Below are 15,554 nucleotides of genomic sequence, written 5' to 3' on the forward strand. Positions count from 1 at the left end.
CGGATCACCTGCAGGTTCCAAAGGATTCAGGAAGGGCTGGAAATCTTCAGCAAATCTCAAAAACAAACAAAGTCAAAGCAACAGAAACCAACCAACCCTCAAAAATCCTAGTCACAGCTGAGCAATTGGATCGAACCATCATCTGGCTTCTAACTGAACATAGGTTGGATTCTGTCCTTCTGGAGAGCACCTCTTGGCTAGCAGGTAAGGGCCGGGTGCAGGGTTACTGGCTGCAGCTCTCCCTAGCTGAGCCTTTTCTCTTCCCTGGGAGCAGCACAGGCTTAGAGCTGCACTGGAGCAGCCATACACAGAGCACGCTGTGAACTTAATTTGCAAAGGGGTGCCGCAAGCAGAATTGGGAGAGCGAGGACTGTGGGGGTTGCATTATCCACGGTGGAAGTGGGGCAGTAACAAACCTCAAATGTTCTCTTCCAGAGAAGCGTATTTATTTGCGTAGCGGAGCCACGGCCTGGCTTGGACCCTTACCCTTGGCCTAAGAGGGAGCCAAAGCAAACCACATCTTTTGCAGTATCAGCGTTAAGTTTGTGTCCTACCGCCACCCTCCGGACGCACCGTTTGGGGATGTAAGCAGTAGTACCCTGCTGCCGCAGCGGTGGCTTTCAGCCGGCGGGAACGATCCGCGGCTGAGGAGCAAAACTCCCCGCTCGGTCAGGGCAGGGAAAAGAAAAAAAAAAAAACGAGAGGGAAGGAAAAAAAAAAACACCTCGGGAGGCCCCAGCGAGGATCGAACTCGCGACCCCTGGTTTACAAGACCAGTGCTCTAACCACTGAGCTATGGAGCCACCTATCAGTAGTAGCCCTGCGACGGCTCCTGTCCCTCTCCCCGGGCCGCCTCCCCGCGCGTACAGGTGCGGGGTTGGGGGCTGGGGAGCGCGGCGGCCGCCGCCGCCTCTAGCCGGAGGGTTCAGCGCCCCTGTCGCTGTACGAACGTGGCGCGGCGGGCAGGGCGGCGCCCCGGTGGCGGGATGGCTCCCGGACGGGCGGTGCGCGGCAGCCGCGGGTTTGCCTGCCGCCCGCTAGGCCTCGGCGGTGAAAATAAGCATTTTCTCATCTCACGGCACCACCCAGGCGGTCACCGGCCGCCCGCCCCGCGTCCTGCCCTCCGCCTGGGCGTTTGCCCGCGTTACTGCAAGCAGAGGCGAAGCTGTGGAAGCCGCAGCCGGGTTTCCTCACCACCGTGCAGCGGAGGGCGGTGTAGGCCAGGGGCGGCAGGCCTCCTGCCCCTTGGGGTTGTCTGGGGCCGCTTGCACCTGTGACGCCCCCGGCTCAGAGCCAGGCCCCTGAAATCCGCCCCCCCCCCGTTTCCTCCACCAACAGAAGGTACCCATGGCGGAAGGTGTGTGTGAATCCAAATCCCAGCCCGCCCCCCCCCCAGCACAACATGCTCACCTGTACGGCATTGCCCGAGGGTAACCGAGGGGGGCCTTCCCCCCTTCATCAACGGGCGGGTGCACCTGCGGCAAATCTAGAGTAAAACTGCCATTGCAGCGAGAAGTATTTCAGTTGGCAAATTGAGGCTTACAAGAGGATTGCTTCAAGGATTGCTACGGTGTTCTCCAGCCCTCAGGCCATCTAGCAGTGTCCTCCATGCTGTGAAGGAGGGAGCAGTTGCTTGCCATGGTGGGAGCTGATTGAAGATTTTGGGATGTAAGGCTGCGTAACATATAGGTTTGTGCAAAGGCGGGGGGGAGGGGGAAGTCAGTTTAAACGGAGAGATTATAATCAACTTGGTATTGTAAATCTTCTCAGGTTTTGTGAAATAACTGTTACAGAAAAATGGGTTATCTTGCAAATAAACTGCAAGTCTAGGTTGACTAGGATATGAACCCAATGGCAAGACAGGCATTGAGTAGCCTTAGTTTCTCTCAGTTTTTACAGAACAAGGAAGTTTGAAACCATTGAAGATTTTCTCCATTTCTTTGCGTAAAAGAGCCAGTCTGTCACATGCAGCCCTCCTCCATGAAAGGTTAGGCGAAAGTGAAAGGGTAAGCTGTGGAGAGGAAATTGAGAGACACTGGTATGGAGTAATAAATCTGAGCAGTTCTGCTGCACACTGGAGTCACATTCTAGAAAAGCAGACATGATTTGCTGGGTGCAAGCCTCAAACTGCGTGTGACCGAAAGTAAAGCTCCTTGAAATGAGAATAGACAGAAAAAGCTGCATTAAGGAGTTAAAGACCTTTCATCCATCCCACACTCCACAAATCATGAACTAGGTCAACTTCCTCTTTTTTTTTTTTTTTTTAATTTCACTTTCTCTTTAAATGGATACGATCTCTGTGGACAAACTAGACCAGTTCTGGTGAACTCTGTCTAGTTGTTTATGTAAGACACTAAAATTACTTTAAAATACCTGCTTTTGACCTCTAATGTGGCAGCCGATAAATTCGTGAAGTTTCGCATTTCTTTGATGGTTGCTTTTTTCCCTTCCCTTTGAAGATAGTGAGTCTTTAGAGTTGGTAAAGCTCTGCTAATGCCTCAGGGAACTGAAATATAAGCATAGCTTGTTTTATAACCTTAAAGTAGGTAGATGCAGAACTGTCTTACACTTTTCCTGCTATAAGACAAACCTACCTTCATCAGTCTAACAGAGCTGAGCAGCAGGCTGAGATGTATTCTGAGAACAGAACGGTGTTGAAATCGAGTTTTCTGTGGTAGTATGGCTACCTGTCACTATTGTTTTTTAACTTAGGTGCAAAGTCTGTAACTGCTGTGGTTGCCCTGCTTCGAGATTCCTTTTGCTGCCTGCTTAGAGCTCACTGCTAAGGTGGGCTACGCTTCAAATGCTGTGTAACAGACAGAGTTTTAGTCAGACACTCAGGGTGGGATTCAAGATGTGTGATGCAGGTACCACACTATCAGTAAGCCCTCTAGCTTTTCTTTGTAATGGAAATGAGGATATGAGATGCTTCTGGGATGCACTTCATCTCACCTGACTGTAAACCTCTAAAATAAGTCATCTGAATCGTGGTCTAGAAGTGCTTGTTTCTCAGTTGACTGCGAAGGGAGTCGATGCTGAAAATGTCAGCAGTTAAGTGAGACACATCTCACTGGGCGTGACAGGTTTGTACCAACTAAGTTCTGCTAGTGAGCAGATACCCTGCTGAGACCTGGCTGGGGAGGGACGCAGCAGCTGCTTTATTTAACAGGCACAGCAGCACTACATAGCTGCTGTCTGGAAGCTGCTAATGCTCTTAGCCAGCCCATCCTCTCAGTCTCATTTGCACAGGAATAAGCTTTAGTTTAATTTAATACCTTTTTGCTTTAGATGTTTAAACTAGAATAACTGTAGCTGGAAAAGTCCCGTCAGAGGACTAAGAATTTTTAGGGAGATGGCAAGATAAATTATACGTCTAAAGAACACTCTATGACTATTTCTGCAACTAGACACACAGATTTTGAAAATTAAGCATTTAGGCAATAAAATGCCTGTCTAGTCTTCTGTTCATTGCTGTTGAAGGCCACTAGGTGGAACCTAAGTACTGCGTGAAAGGATGAGGAAAATGTTTTAACAGACTTAAATGCTAAAAAGAGTGAGTTTTTACCACACAGGTTTTTAAAAAAAATCTGTAGGACCATTTACCTTTAAAGATGTGCCAAACATGTAAAGATCCATGTTTATATATGCTCTGTAAAATTTCTGCTGATTTGCAGTGAGATTAAATTTTTGTTGTGTGTGTCCCCCTTGCTAAATCAGGGCTTTCCCAAGCATGCATTCTTTTCATCTGGTTCAGTGAATTAATGCTGATAAAAGTGGAGGGCTAATAGCAGCTGCCTAGTAAACGTCCTATGAAAGCAAGCAGCCAGGCCCTTTGCAAACTGTCTTGCTGGTGTAACACGTTTGGCTTTTTCTTTCATATAGAAGAGTTTTGTAAGACAGACACTCCCAAGGTAGGGAGGAATACTGAAGGTTACTGGGAGCGGCATGCAGAAAAGTTTCCCCTTCCTGAGGAAAGCTATTAAGAAGGAGGAGGATTTGAAAGATACATCCTAGACCTTCTCTACACCAAGGACAGGCATCAAGCTAGAAAATAGAGTGGCTAGTGTAAGAATAGATGTAGTTTTGACCTCAGTCTGGACCGAGGCTGTTATTAAAAAATGACTTAGTTATTCCTGATTAGTTCCCTGATTGTCCTTAACAGCCCCACTGAACAAATATGTGTTTAACTGTGTGTAAAGCTGGTGTCAGTCCGCAGATGTCAACCGTGTCGCTGTGAATTTACATCCGTCTTGTTGTTAAGAGCAGTGAGCTAATCTCATGCATATTCCATATGATCTTATTGCTATGTCTTGCATTCAAATGCTAACAGAAGTGAACCAAAGGAATGACTCTTCAGACAGCTGGTTCATGAATTATCCCTAGAAATTGTCTTATACTATAGTATTCTCTCTTTCTAAACTACTTTGCTTGGCTTGCTATCCAGTTCCCTGCTGAATTCAGTTTTACTGGTGTTTTGCAGGATTCAGTTCTTTGTTGTACAAACCAGCTACCAGCTTTGGGCTGCAGCGGTATGAAATAAACAGCAGTGACAGTTTTCTCTGCAGACGTGGTGCTTCCCCTAATACCACGTTGTAGTGGCTTGCCTACCTTTGTCCTCTTCACATCTGATTTTCTGTGTCCTGGGGGCAGCCTAGTGCACCTGGGATTATCTCAGCAGAGGTACAGATCAGCAAAACTGGCATGCTTGCCTTTCCTTGTCAACCTCTGTGAGAAAGGACTTGCAGCACAGCTCCAGTCTTTTTATGAAATGGGATGTTCTGGGGGTTTTAATTGTTTGACAGGTACTGTTGGTTTTGTTTCTTAAACTCTGTAGTAACCTAAAGGTGTCTGACTTTAATGTATTCATTTTAATTGACAAGTGCTGATGGATTACTTTGTCTTGTACAAATGCAGGTTGGGTTTTTTTTGAGTAAAATGCTATTAAAATCAGGGGAACACTTCCTGCTGAGTTTGGGAGGCTTTTGGAGCTGGTCCTTGTGGTATTTTAGGCATTGAAGGATCTCAACATGTGGTTGAGGCCTGCCTTCTCTTCTGCATGTGAAGCTTTAGGTCCTGTTTTGATTGAGATATGCCTGAGGAAATGTCCTCTTGTTCTGCAGTTTTGACCCAATCAATCCTTTTAAAAAGCATTGTTCTTCAAATTACACAGGAATGATCCACATTTGTCCTTGAAACATTAGATACAAAATACGAGCTAAAAGTAGATAAAAATCAGCAAAATTAACCTCGTATGATTTTTCCACTAACAGTTACCTTGTGTAACAGAGGCTGGATAAGATGCTGTGAAGGCTGTTTCCAGGTTTCGGCTTGTGCACTGCTTGCATCCCTGCTCCATCCTAGCCTGAGATACTGGTGTGCACCCTTCCCCTTCTCTGATACTCTGCTTTCCATAGGAAAGAAGTTCAAACATGCAACAGATACAGTGGCCTTTCAAAATTACTTTGGTAGTCTCAATACTCTTCTTTTGGACAAACATCCATTATCACATGCAAAAAAAAATTCTTGCCTTTTTAACAGCATTTTGTGCAGCTCTGAAGAGGAGTTAGGGACTGATGTGTCTATGAAAATTCAGTTATCTTTTTTTCTTCAGAAAGATGACATAGCACACAAGGGAAATGTAAAGACAATCATATTCCATGCATCTCTATTTGCTTGTAGGCCAGCTCATGTAATGGGTGTTGTGGTGCTCATCACTTATATTTGAGCATCAGTACTTTTCCGTGGAGAAGCCATCGCTATTCTCAAGTCATACTCCCGAGTAATGGTTCTGTCTCTGCCTCATTGTGCTCTCCTGTTGTGGAACACAATACAGTTACTTTTATTTTTTTTCTTGAAGCTAACGTGCATCTGATGCAGTTTTCTTAATGTGGGGGATCCAAGCAGAAGAGATGTTTTCTTCAAATGCTTTATGATTTTCTTCCTGAAACAAGAAAGGAATAATCTAATTTTGTTTGCTTCAGAGTTATTTCTCCGATCCAGATCAGATTTGAAGCTATTTGTTATAATAAAGTGTTTCTGATTGTGATAATAAGGTAGCTAGGGACCCTTAACATCTGTGAAAAATCAAGATGTTACCTGCTCCAAGCTAACCTGGCTGCAAGTGAAAGATGTTTTCATGACAGTTATGTAGTCTGAGAAAGAGCTCAGAATATTTCTTTTTTCCTGCCCTGGATTAAAAAGAAGTTGTGTCTGTTTATGTTACTATCAAAAAGATCTCCTCCTTGTCGAAAACATTTAGGAGGCCTGCGTCTTAGCCGAAGGACATAGTGTTCTTCAAAGTGCAGAAAAGGACTTGACCATGCCTGGCCTTTGCCTTGAAGACAGAGACACTCCTGGAGCCCAGCCGGGGAGGGACAGAGAGAGATCACCCAGCACTTCACCTCTCTGGGAGAGCATGATGGCTTCCCCTCCTGGAGCCACCAGAGGGATCGGCATCTTCCAGAAGGTGGGTGAAGAAAGTGCTGTAATACACGTCTCACCATGCTCTCACCAGTGAAGCTGCCTGCACTGTCCTCTGGCTGGGTGTGCTTTTCACCCCCCGAACCCTGTCGAGCCTACCCAGAGCTCCCTGCAGACGAGGCATGGTGCCCCTCAGCCCTGGTCCACGTGTTGGCTATGCCAGCTGCCCAAAAGAGACAGCACGTTGAAAGCTGTGTGCTGCCATTGCCCAGCTTCTTGTCCTCGCATGTCCCCTGTACAAGTCCACAAGGGAGGAAATAGCTGGCCCATAGCTGTCCATCTGCTGGTTGGCCTGGCACTAAACATGTATGTTTGTGTCTATGTATGTATAAACACACACGTGTATGTTTGTGCTGCCAAGCAGAGTGTAGAGCAGCTGTGTTCTCCCTCTCTGGATACACTAACCTGAAGGCCTCTGCTCAATTGTTGGTTTCCAGAAAGTGCAGAAAGTGCAGGAAGGTAGGACCATCTTTGAGGCCATTAATCCTCTCAAATTTGGATGAAACCAGTTAGCAGATTTGAAAGTTACTTGGGCAACCAGTGTGGTTACATGAACCCTTTTCCAAGGAAAACCAAGTAAAATGTACTCATCACATTTTCCAAGCAAGCTTTTAAAATTCTTTGGAAAACAGACAATTCAGGAATAAGTGTGAGGCAGGGGAACCAGGAGATCCAGAGTCCCCATCCTTACTCCGATACGGACTGTGCTACTTAACCCTGTGCCCTGTTTCCACAGCTGTCCAGCACTTCCCTCCCAGCCTCCTAAAGGGATGGTGGATGCGTTTGTTTGTAGCATGCTCTATGAATGCAAAGTCTTATTATTATCAGCGTAAAAATAGACTCAGAAGATTGCAAGTAGGCTGTAATGGAATAAAAATACAGCAACAGGATGGCTCAAAACTCCCTGCCTCTGAAAAAAAAAATGAACAAGTTCATTTTTCTCTTGCTGTTTTTAGACGCGGGGAACAAAGCTGCTTAATTGGCATCAGAATCCTTGTTTTAAATAAACTTTTTGTGATGGTTTCTTCCAAGGAGCTGTAAAGCTGTAGGTACTAAGTTCCTTTTGCAACTCAGTGGGAGGTAAGGAAATGGGAATGTGTCCCAGTGTGGTCAGCAGTGCTGTAGATGGGAGGCTGTTGTCTCAGCCATGGCCTGTTTGCAAGGGTTTGAATATTTGGCTCTACTGAGGATGCAGCTACCCAAGCGAGACGCAAATGTGTGGGTCCGCTCTGGGTTTCAATTACTGGGAAAGGCAAAATAAAAGACCTGTCACAACTATCAGGCACCTTCCTCAAGTGCTCACATTCCCTTTCCTGTGAAACACATCTGAGTCCCAAAGGCAGACAGTCTCTATGCTAATCAAGGAATAAATTGTTCTTTGTTCTGGAGCTCTCTTAAGGTAGATGGAGGAAAGATGCATGTATAATAAATAATACATAAACTGTGAAAAGCCAACTGTTGCTTAAGTGCTGGACATGATAACTGGAGCTAGGTGATTTTTTTTTTTTTTTTTTTCCTCTGGGGCAAAGTAAATGAACTGAAAATACGGTTTTGTTCCCAGCTCTGTTTCTGATTTTGCCATATGTTTGCTGCTAGAGACAACCGTTTGTGGGTTAGAGTCACAAAAGTGGCTGTGTGCTATTCTTCTATGCAGTTAGTTCAGAATATCCTGCCCCCATTTCCTTGTGTGTCCGGGGAGAGTTATGCTCCGAGTTCCAGGCGTTCGGAGGCCTGTTCTCACCGCCCTGGGATGGGCAGCCTGGGACATTTCTGCTGAAGCAGAAACGTGCTCTGGAGGAGTGACTGGGACCAGGTGTTTCAGCCCCCAGGTAGGGTTGGTGGCCCCTGGGCACCAAATGAGAATGGGAATTTACCGATTCCCTTCTCTGTTTCTAGGGTTAGGCTGGATGGACATACTTGCACAGTCCTGCTTACACACAGGCTTATGAGTTGTTCTGTGGATGACATGTGTGGCTCAGCAGCTCTGCTCTTCTCTCCCAGGAGAATACGTTCATCTTCCTAGTTACTGGACTGGGCCAACATATGTCACAGAACAAACTGAAATGAAAAAACGTTGGATAGGAGGTTTCTGTATACTTCCCCACTTGTGAATTTTTGTCATATTGAAGCCCTTCTCTGCAATCCAGTCCCTTGGTTCTCGTTGCTGGTTGAGATTTTGAACATGAATTGTGCAGGCGGCTGCAGTTCTGTGTACTCTGCTTTTGTTGTCTTCAGCTGCCAAACTGCTGAGGGTCCTATGTACACTCTGACCAAGTTATGAATACGTACAGTTTATGAGGTGAGCAAAAATAGCAACTAGTACATAGGTATGCTGCAGTCTCACTGCATAAAATCTAATAACGGCTTTGTTTTAGGATAGTAAAGTAGCTGAGTATCCTTTCCTCAGATCTAGTTTCCATTAGAAATGAGCCAGAAAAGAACCTGAGAAGTGGCCGGTCCTGAATCCTGGGAAGCTGCGATTCTGCTCCCAGCCTTATGCTAGTAATTGGTAGAAACCCCTCTGCCCAAAGCTGCTGCTGTAAAGCCTTCCTGAACCACATTTTGGAAAGGTTTGAAGGCCAGGTTTTGAGTGATCAGCTCCTCTTCTGACGCTGTTTCCATAAGCCTGCCCACTGACCGTGGAAAATCTCACCTCCTTCAGTTTTTAGACAGGTGCTACTGCTTCAGAGTACGCTTCAGCTGACAAAGTATTGTCTGGTTTTCAAAGTGGTAAGTAATTGGCTGTTTCCAAGTCCCTCCTTTGCTTCTGAAGGACCAAACTGTCTGCAGACCCTTGAACATCCCTTCTTTTGAGTAAGCTTTGACCCACAGCTCAGCTTTGTGATTGGGTTTGTCTCCTTTGCCGTTTTTCCTGCTTTCGATTGGGGTGGAAATACTGAGAGTACAGCCTTCCTCAGGGTAGTATCTGTTTTCTTTGGCTTTCCCAAGTGTAACGCATCATGCAGAGCTGAAAATGAATGGGAAGAGAATGAATGAAAATGTTTTGAATCATGAGGATTTGGATTAAGCTTTGTGTAAAGCTTTTGGTTTGAGGCTTGTCTCTTTTAAATTAGCTCATTCTATAATAGTGCAGAGATATCTACCACTGAGGTCCCAGCTAGCTAATGAAGGCTAACGCAGGTGATACCACATCCTTCAGACACTGGCATCCAGTCTGCACTCTAATGGCTTTGACAAGTCCCCTCAAGCAGAATTGTCAAGCTGACTCCATGATCAAACGTGCCCAAAAGCTTTCAAAGCACAACTGAGAATGTCAGATGGGACTGATGAGGTTAGATTGCATCTGCATGAGGGGATAAATTGTTTTGAGTGTAATTCACAAATCAGAACATTAGACTATTGTAATCAAACTCCAAGTGAGCCTCTCTGTAGGGCATAAATATCAGCAGCTGCTCTTCATACATGACAGATCTCTTTCAAAGCTTATACATGCCTATTAATTCTTCTCCTGACCAAAACTGATTTGAAGGATGCCTCAACCTGCCATAGGGTAGAGAAGATATCTTAAGCATCTTAATTCACTTAGGTAACTCATGTATTAATGCTTTTAGTGTGTTGGGAAATGCTTGTCCTAATTTACTTTGCTATTATGTGAGTAAATTTAGAAGTGAATGCCTTTGTAACCTCCAGCCAGGACTGGTTGGAGAGCAGCGGATTTATCAAGCCCATGATTTCTGCAATGTGAAGTGGAGCTGATTCAACTCCCATGGAAAGACTGGGTCAATATTTCTGTGTAGTCAGAAGTAGGAAGTGATCAGGGTCAGGATGCAGAGGCGCTTCTGCCAAATAAATGATAATCAAATCAGTCTACAAGTTATATCGGCAAATATAGGACTTGCATGTCCAGTGGGATTGAAAGGTGATGAGGAGTTTGTATATATGAATCTCAGCCTGTTTAGATCTCAGATCAGCAAAATATTTAAGTAGTGTCACTTTCAATGGTATTCAGAAGTGTGCTGAAATGTCTGGCTTTTACCAGTCCATAGTCCTTTTCTGTGCCTTCTAGTATGTCTTCATCTGAGAGGTGTAATGTCTTGCTGCTCTTCAGGAAGCCTCGCTTGTTGTTGTACTGGTTGTTTTTTAAATCTCCACAGTCATTCCCGTTGAGAATGAGGAGAGGAAGAGGGAGTCATTCCATTCGCTGAATCAGGCTGTGAAACAGAGTTGGGTCATCCGCTGTGACCCAGAGCATGAAATCCAGCGTTTTAAGACCACATTCCTTATCAGCAGGACAATTCAAATATAGCTTACATGGAGTATCTTTTGCCTGGTATTTGTTAGGTCTTACAGTGGCTTTATACTTTCTGGGCTATCAAATGTGTCTTACCTCACAAAGTAGGGAATAATTCAGCAGTTTATCTGTGAAATGTTCTTAGTCTTCCAGTTAGGACATTACTGGATTGTGGGATTGTGTTGTGGGTGTGTTTATGAGGCATTTTTGTTTTCCTGCTAGCATTTCCTCTGCACGGTGAAAAAGCTTTGTATCAGTGTTCCAGAAGAATCGCAAAAAGAAAGGATGAGATGTGTTTTACCTACAGAGGACCCAGCTCTGGTGACCTTTCCACCAGTGCAACCCTAAAACCCTGAAAATTACACTTACCTTTTGCTTAATTGGCTGTTCTTCTGGTGGAAGCAATTCTGGCAGTGGGATAAATCTGGCCAGTGGTGGACTGTTGGTTTTCCTGTAAAAAATATTAATTAACTTTTCATTTAGTTCTACAGTTGAAGCAGAATTGCTTCAAAGTTGAAGGCACTAGTGCCCATTAATATGGTACAAGAGGTTACGGTTGGGAAATTTCTCTCAAACAGTTCTGGAAAAAAATGGTCACATTTTCAAGTAAATAAAAATTGATGCATTCCTATTTATGGTAAATAAGTAAGTACTATATGAAGGAAACAACACTAAAAAGAGAAGTGCTTTTAAAGACTGACTCAGCTATTGTGTTTTTATAGGACAAGTGAATGAAACTTGTTTGGATTCTTCCCAGAATAAATATATACACTTTTAAAGTCCTCTAGAGAATAGAGAAAGAATCAACAGTAATGCAGAAACACTAGCTTAATCTCCAGTCCACCAGCTACTTTTGCGTTAGTGTGGATTTCACATGGTCAGTCCTAAACCATTCTTATGCTTCACATACATGTTTAACATTTGGAGTCCTTGAACATGTCTATGAAGCAAGAAGAGACACCCGAGTTTTTTCTTAGTGTACTAAGCTGAGAAAGAAAGGCAAAGAAGCGTGGGTTTGCTTGTACCCATCCCCTTAGATATACCCTTGGGCTGAGAGTTCTCTATAAGGAGAATTCTTGGTGTATATATTGTGGGATGTCTGGAAAATAGATAGTAATAAATACATCATTTTATATGGAAGATGGATAATTCAGTGCCCAAGAATGTGAACTGGAGAATAAATCAATGCAAAGAGACTTTCTCTTCTTTGGTGTTCATTTCTCCTTTTTCTTTCCCCAGTGAATGTTCCTCAGCAGTCCCAGCAAAGGGATGTTTTTACAGATATCTTGCTGAAAATCTCAGATCTGCTGTCTTTCCTCATGAGAATTGAGAATTGCAGACCGGAAGGTGGATCGTCGCAGCTCATGTTTAAAGCAGCAAGTAGCAAGTCAAGGTAATTTCAAGACTAAGTTGTTGTTTCTAGCTGAACCGATGGTCACTTGTTCTAAATCACTCCGACGTGCTTAGTGAGAAGTAATAGCACATTGCTGTCTCCTCTGAACTCCTGAATTTACAGTGATAATTGTACGACATGAATCTAGGTTTAAGCTAATCTCCAGTTACCTCTTCCATTTTCATTTTACGCTTGCTTGCTCTGCAATGACCCCCTTTAGACTGCTAGTTCTATAAATCTTTGTCACAGAGGGTCACCGGGTTTGAGGGAAAGGAGAAAAAACTGTGAACAAAAAGAAATCTAATATGCTTTCTCCACTAGGTACTGTGCCAGAGGTAGGTGTGCTTGCTCGTCTGATTTAGCTAGAGCAGATGCCACTGCTAAATGCATAAACTAAATCCAGTCTGGTAGGGGTTTGTTAATTAGTTTGTTTACAGAAGCACTTACAGAAACAATTTGGTTCAGCAAGAGCTGATCAATCAAACTTCAGCTGAAGAAACCCCAGAGTGACCCTTTCCACCTGACCTGCTGGGGGACAGGTTAGAAAATACTGATAACACCAGCTATTGGCTACGGCAGTGTGCATTTAGCATCCTCTGTGTGTGTTTGGGGGAAGCAGGGAGGGACTGCTTTTTCCACCTCAGTTGGAATACTTCTCCTTTTACAAATACACCTTCGCCAAGAAGAAAAAAACCTGAAAACTCACCAGTCTAATAAATTTGAAGATTATGTAGATGAAAATCCCAAAGCCCTTTGGCCCTGAGCACAGCATTGTTTAGATAAATTGGCAGAGCCTGAAAACCTTTATCTCATCCCTCTGACCTAGGGTTATTCCCTTAAATGCCTTCTTCAGGCTCATTCTCCCAGTTCCCATTTTAGCATCTCTCTTGTGGTGCAACAGAAGGAAGCTTGAAGCTCATGTTCTCTTTAAGCATTGCTTGGAAAAGGAGCATCAGTGAGACTGATATTCTTTCTGTGGATCAGTGTGTAGTGGCCCAGGCTGGACTGATGTGTAGATGTTGTTCTGGTACACAGTACCCAAATGCAGCCTCAGAGGCTGGAACAGTGTTTGCAAGAGTGTATGTATGTCCTCCCACCTGTTTTGAATGCCTTATCAGTTTTACTTGTGCTGGTGGGCACTGCCTGGTGCAAGGAGTCCCAGATTCGTGGTATCAGTCCTCACCAGTGGAAGGCCACAACGCTTTGTCCTTGAGGAATCTTCTTCCTTAAGTGCTCCTTACACTTGGATGTAGCTGTCAGACTTTAGATGATCACCTTATCTGACAGTGGCTGCCTTGCAGGTCCCTGTGGGTGTACCCTAGATTCTGGGTGCTCCTGTGACAGGCACAGGTGAAGGCACTTTGTACTCTTGGCAGCATGAATTATGCTGCATTGGAAATGTGGAATCTCTTACTCAATTAACATGACAGATTGAGCTTTGCAAAGCTCTCTGGCTGATCATGAGTTCAACTAGTCTCTGTATTAGAGACAGAGCTATGGTACATCCAATTGATGTACTTTGTGGGGGATGAGCAGTTTACATAAGTTGCATAGCAGGTCAGAGTAGAAGTGAAAGACAGAGTTTCTTTCTTCTAGGAGCAAGTTGTGTACCGTGTTTACACTGTGAAGCCCAGATCCTGCCTTATACTATGCTGTTCTGATCTATGCTAGATGACAATCTGAACCTATGACAATCTAAGACGATGATTTTATATGACAATTTGAGCTGTGTAATTCAGGATCTGGACATTCTTTTGAGGTGCTTACATTACAAACCAGACTGCTTATGTTTAACATCCTTTCTGTCTTTCATAGCTGCTGCTGGATGGAAAAATCATTTGGCTTGTGGGATGCTATTTAATAAAAATAATTCTTTATGTCTGAATTTATAAGCTGTGATCAGTACCAATAGAGAAAACTGTAGGTGATCCCATCAGCAAAATCTTTATCAAGTGCTCCCCTCTGGTTTTCATTTTCGCCTCAGAAGCAGGGGGAAGAAAGTGAGACCTTTTCAAAGCTCTAATCTGCACTTGTCCAATGAAATTATGAGATTTGAATTACACACTGAGGTTGAAAATGTCCTTGTTGTGCAGGAAAGGACATCATCTGAAACCGTCAGAGTTGGAATATATAAAACTGCACATACAATAATTTGTCCAAAAATGCTATCAAAAAGAAAATAAGGGAGATGTCTTTGTCAGCCAAAATGTCACACCTTGCAGATTTAGAGCAGGATGAAGTGATTTGCTGACCTCCATACTACTCACAGGGGCCAAATAAGTCTTTTCCCTGTATAATCCCACCTGCCTTTCTCTAACGCTCCAGCCAGGGCTAGGCAGCTGATAATGTATAGTGTCACTAATCCGCTGGGTCACATACAGTATGAAGCTCAGCATTTTGCAGGTTGCTATCTGTCTTTGAAAGAAAGACCATGGCACAATGCATGAAGACTTTATTTGCCTTTTACTATTTATCTTCATCATCCCACTGACTTTCATCAGTAGTTCTGCTGAATAATAGCAGTAAGGAAACATTATGGAAGTGTACCAGGGGACCCTATCTCAGAATTACCAGTTATGCTACCTAATAGACACATCCTTCTTGTAATACAGGCTGTTTATCAAAGCATCTGTAGACAAGAATTTCTTTGAAGCAGCTGCCTAGGGAAGGTGTTTTTCATGAGCTTGGGGAGAGAGGGAGTATAGCAGGTTGAGAGTGGACCTGGAGCTGTGTGTAGGTTTTTTTGGCAGATGTTACATGCAGGATGAGGTCTTGGGAGGTGAGAATGTGGAGCACAGGGAGCTTGTGAGCAATGTGTGAGACAGGTCATGTGAGAAGATTACAAGTATGTATTGGAAAAATTGGAGAATTTATCTCAAGCTCTGCCAAGCTTTGTGCAACTCCCTATGTAACACTAAAGAAAGTTCCGGTATCTATTGAACTCCTTTTCAAATAATCTGCATGAAAACTCTATAAATTTAACACTGCTTGACAGCTCTAAAGAATGGTGTCACTTGCTCAGGTATGAGGTCATAGCAGGTCACTTCTCACCCCCTTAAATCTGCCAGCCTAGTACAACAACGATTCAAGGAGAAGCATGGGAACATCTTCTCCTGGGAACAGTGGCACTTCCATTGGTATGGCTCCTGCAGTTCTTGTGTCTGTTGCTGCATCTGCCAGCTTGAGCAAAGTGTTATGGTGAATTTGTCATGTAGGAAGTGGAAGGGAGCTCATACTATATCCAGTCTTTGAATGAGACAGCCTGTAACTCGTTTTGAGCAGGTGAGGTTTCCAGCTAGCAACCGATTCATGTGGGCTCACGTGCAGTGTAATGCAAAGGCATGCAGTCTCCCCGTAAGTGCTCCTGTTATATCCCTGTGCACTTGCCTTGCGTTCAGCAGCAAGCCTAGCACCCCAAACACTGAAAGT

The 15,554-nt window shown here is 44.2% G+C and overlaps 1 long non-coding RNA gene and 1 other non-coding gene across 2 annotated transcripts in view; one reads left to right on the forward strand and one right to left on the reverse strand.

Annotated features, from left to right (window-relative positions):
• Positions 1-730: 730 nt before the first annotated feature.
• On the reverse strand, positions 731-803 carry TRNAT-UGU (transfer RNA threonine (anticodon UGU)). Its single transcript has one exon. It is a non-coding gene; the product is annotated as a tRNA-Thr (tRNA).
• Positions 804-11,977: 11,174 nt separating this feature from the next.
• The window catches only part of LOC127015237 (uncharacterized), a 34,846-nt gene continuing 31,269 nt past the window's right edge, over positions 11,978-15,554 (forward strand). Inside the window, exon 1 of the long non-coding RNA XR_007766306.1 lies at positions 11,978-12,125. This is a non-coding gene — a long non-coding RNA (uncharacterized LOC127015237). The remainder of the gene's footprint in view (positions 12,126-15,554) is intronic.

This window comes from Gymnogyps californianus, chromosome 3 (genome assembly GCF_018139145.2).
Source record: "Gymnogyps californianus isolate 813 chromosome 3, ASM1813914v2, whole genome shotgun sequence".
Classification (NCBI taxonomy): Eukaryota; Metazoa; Chordata; class Aves; order Accipitriformes; family Cathartidae; genus Gymnogyps; species Gymnogyps californianus.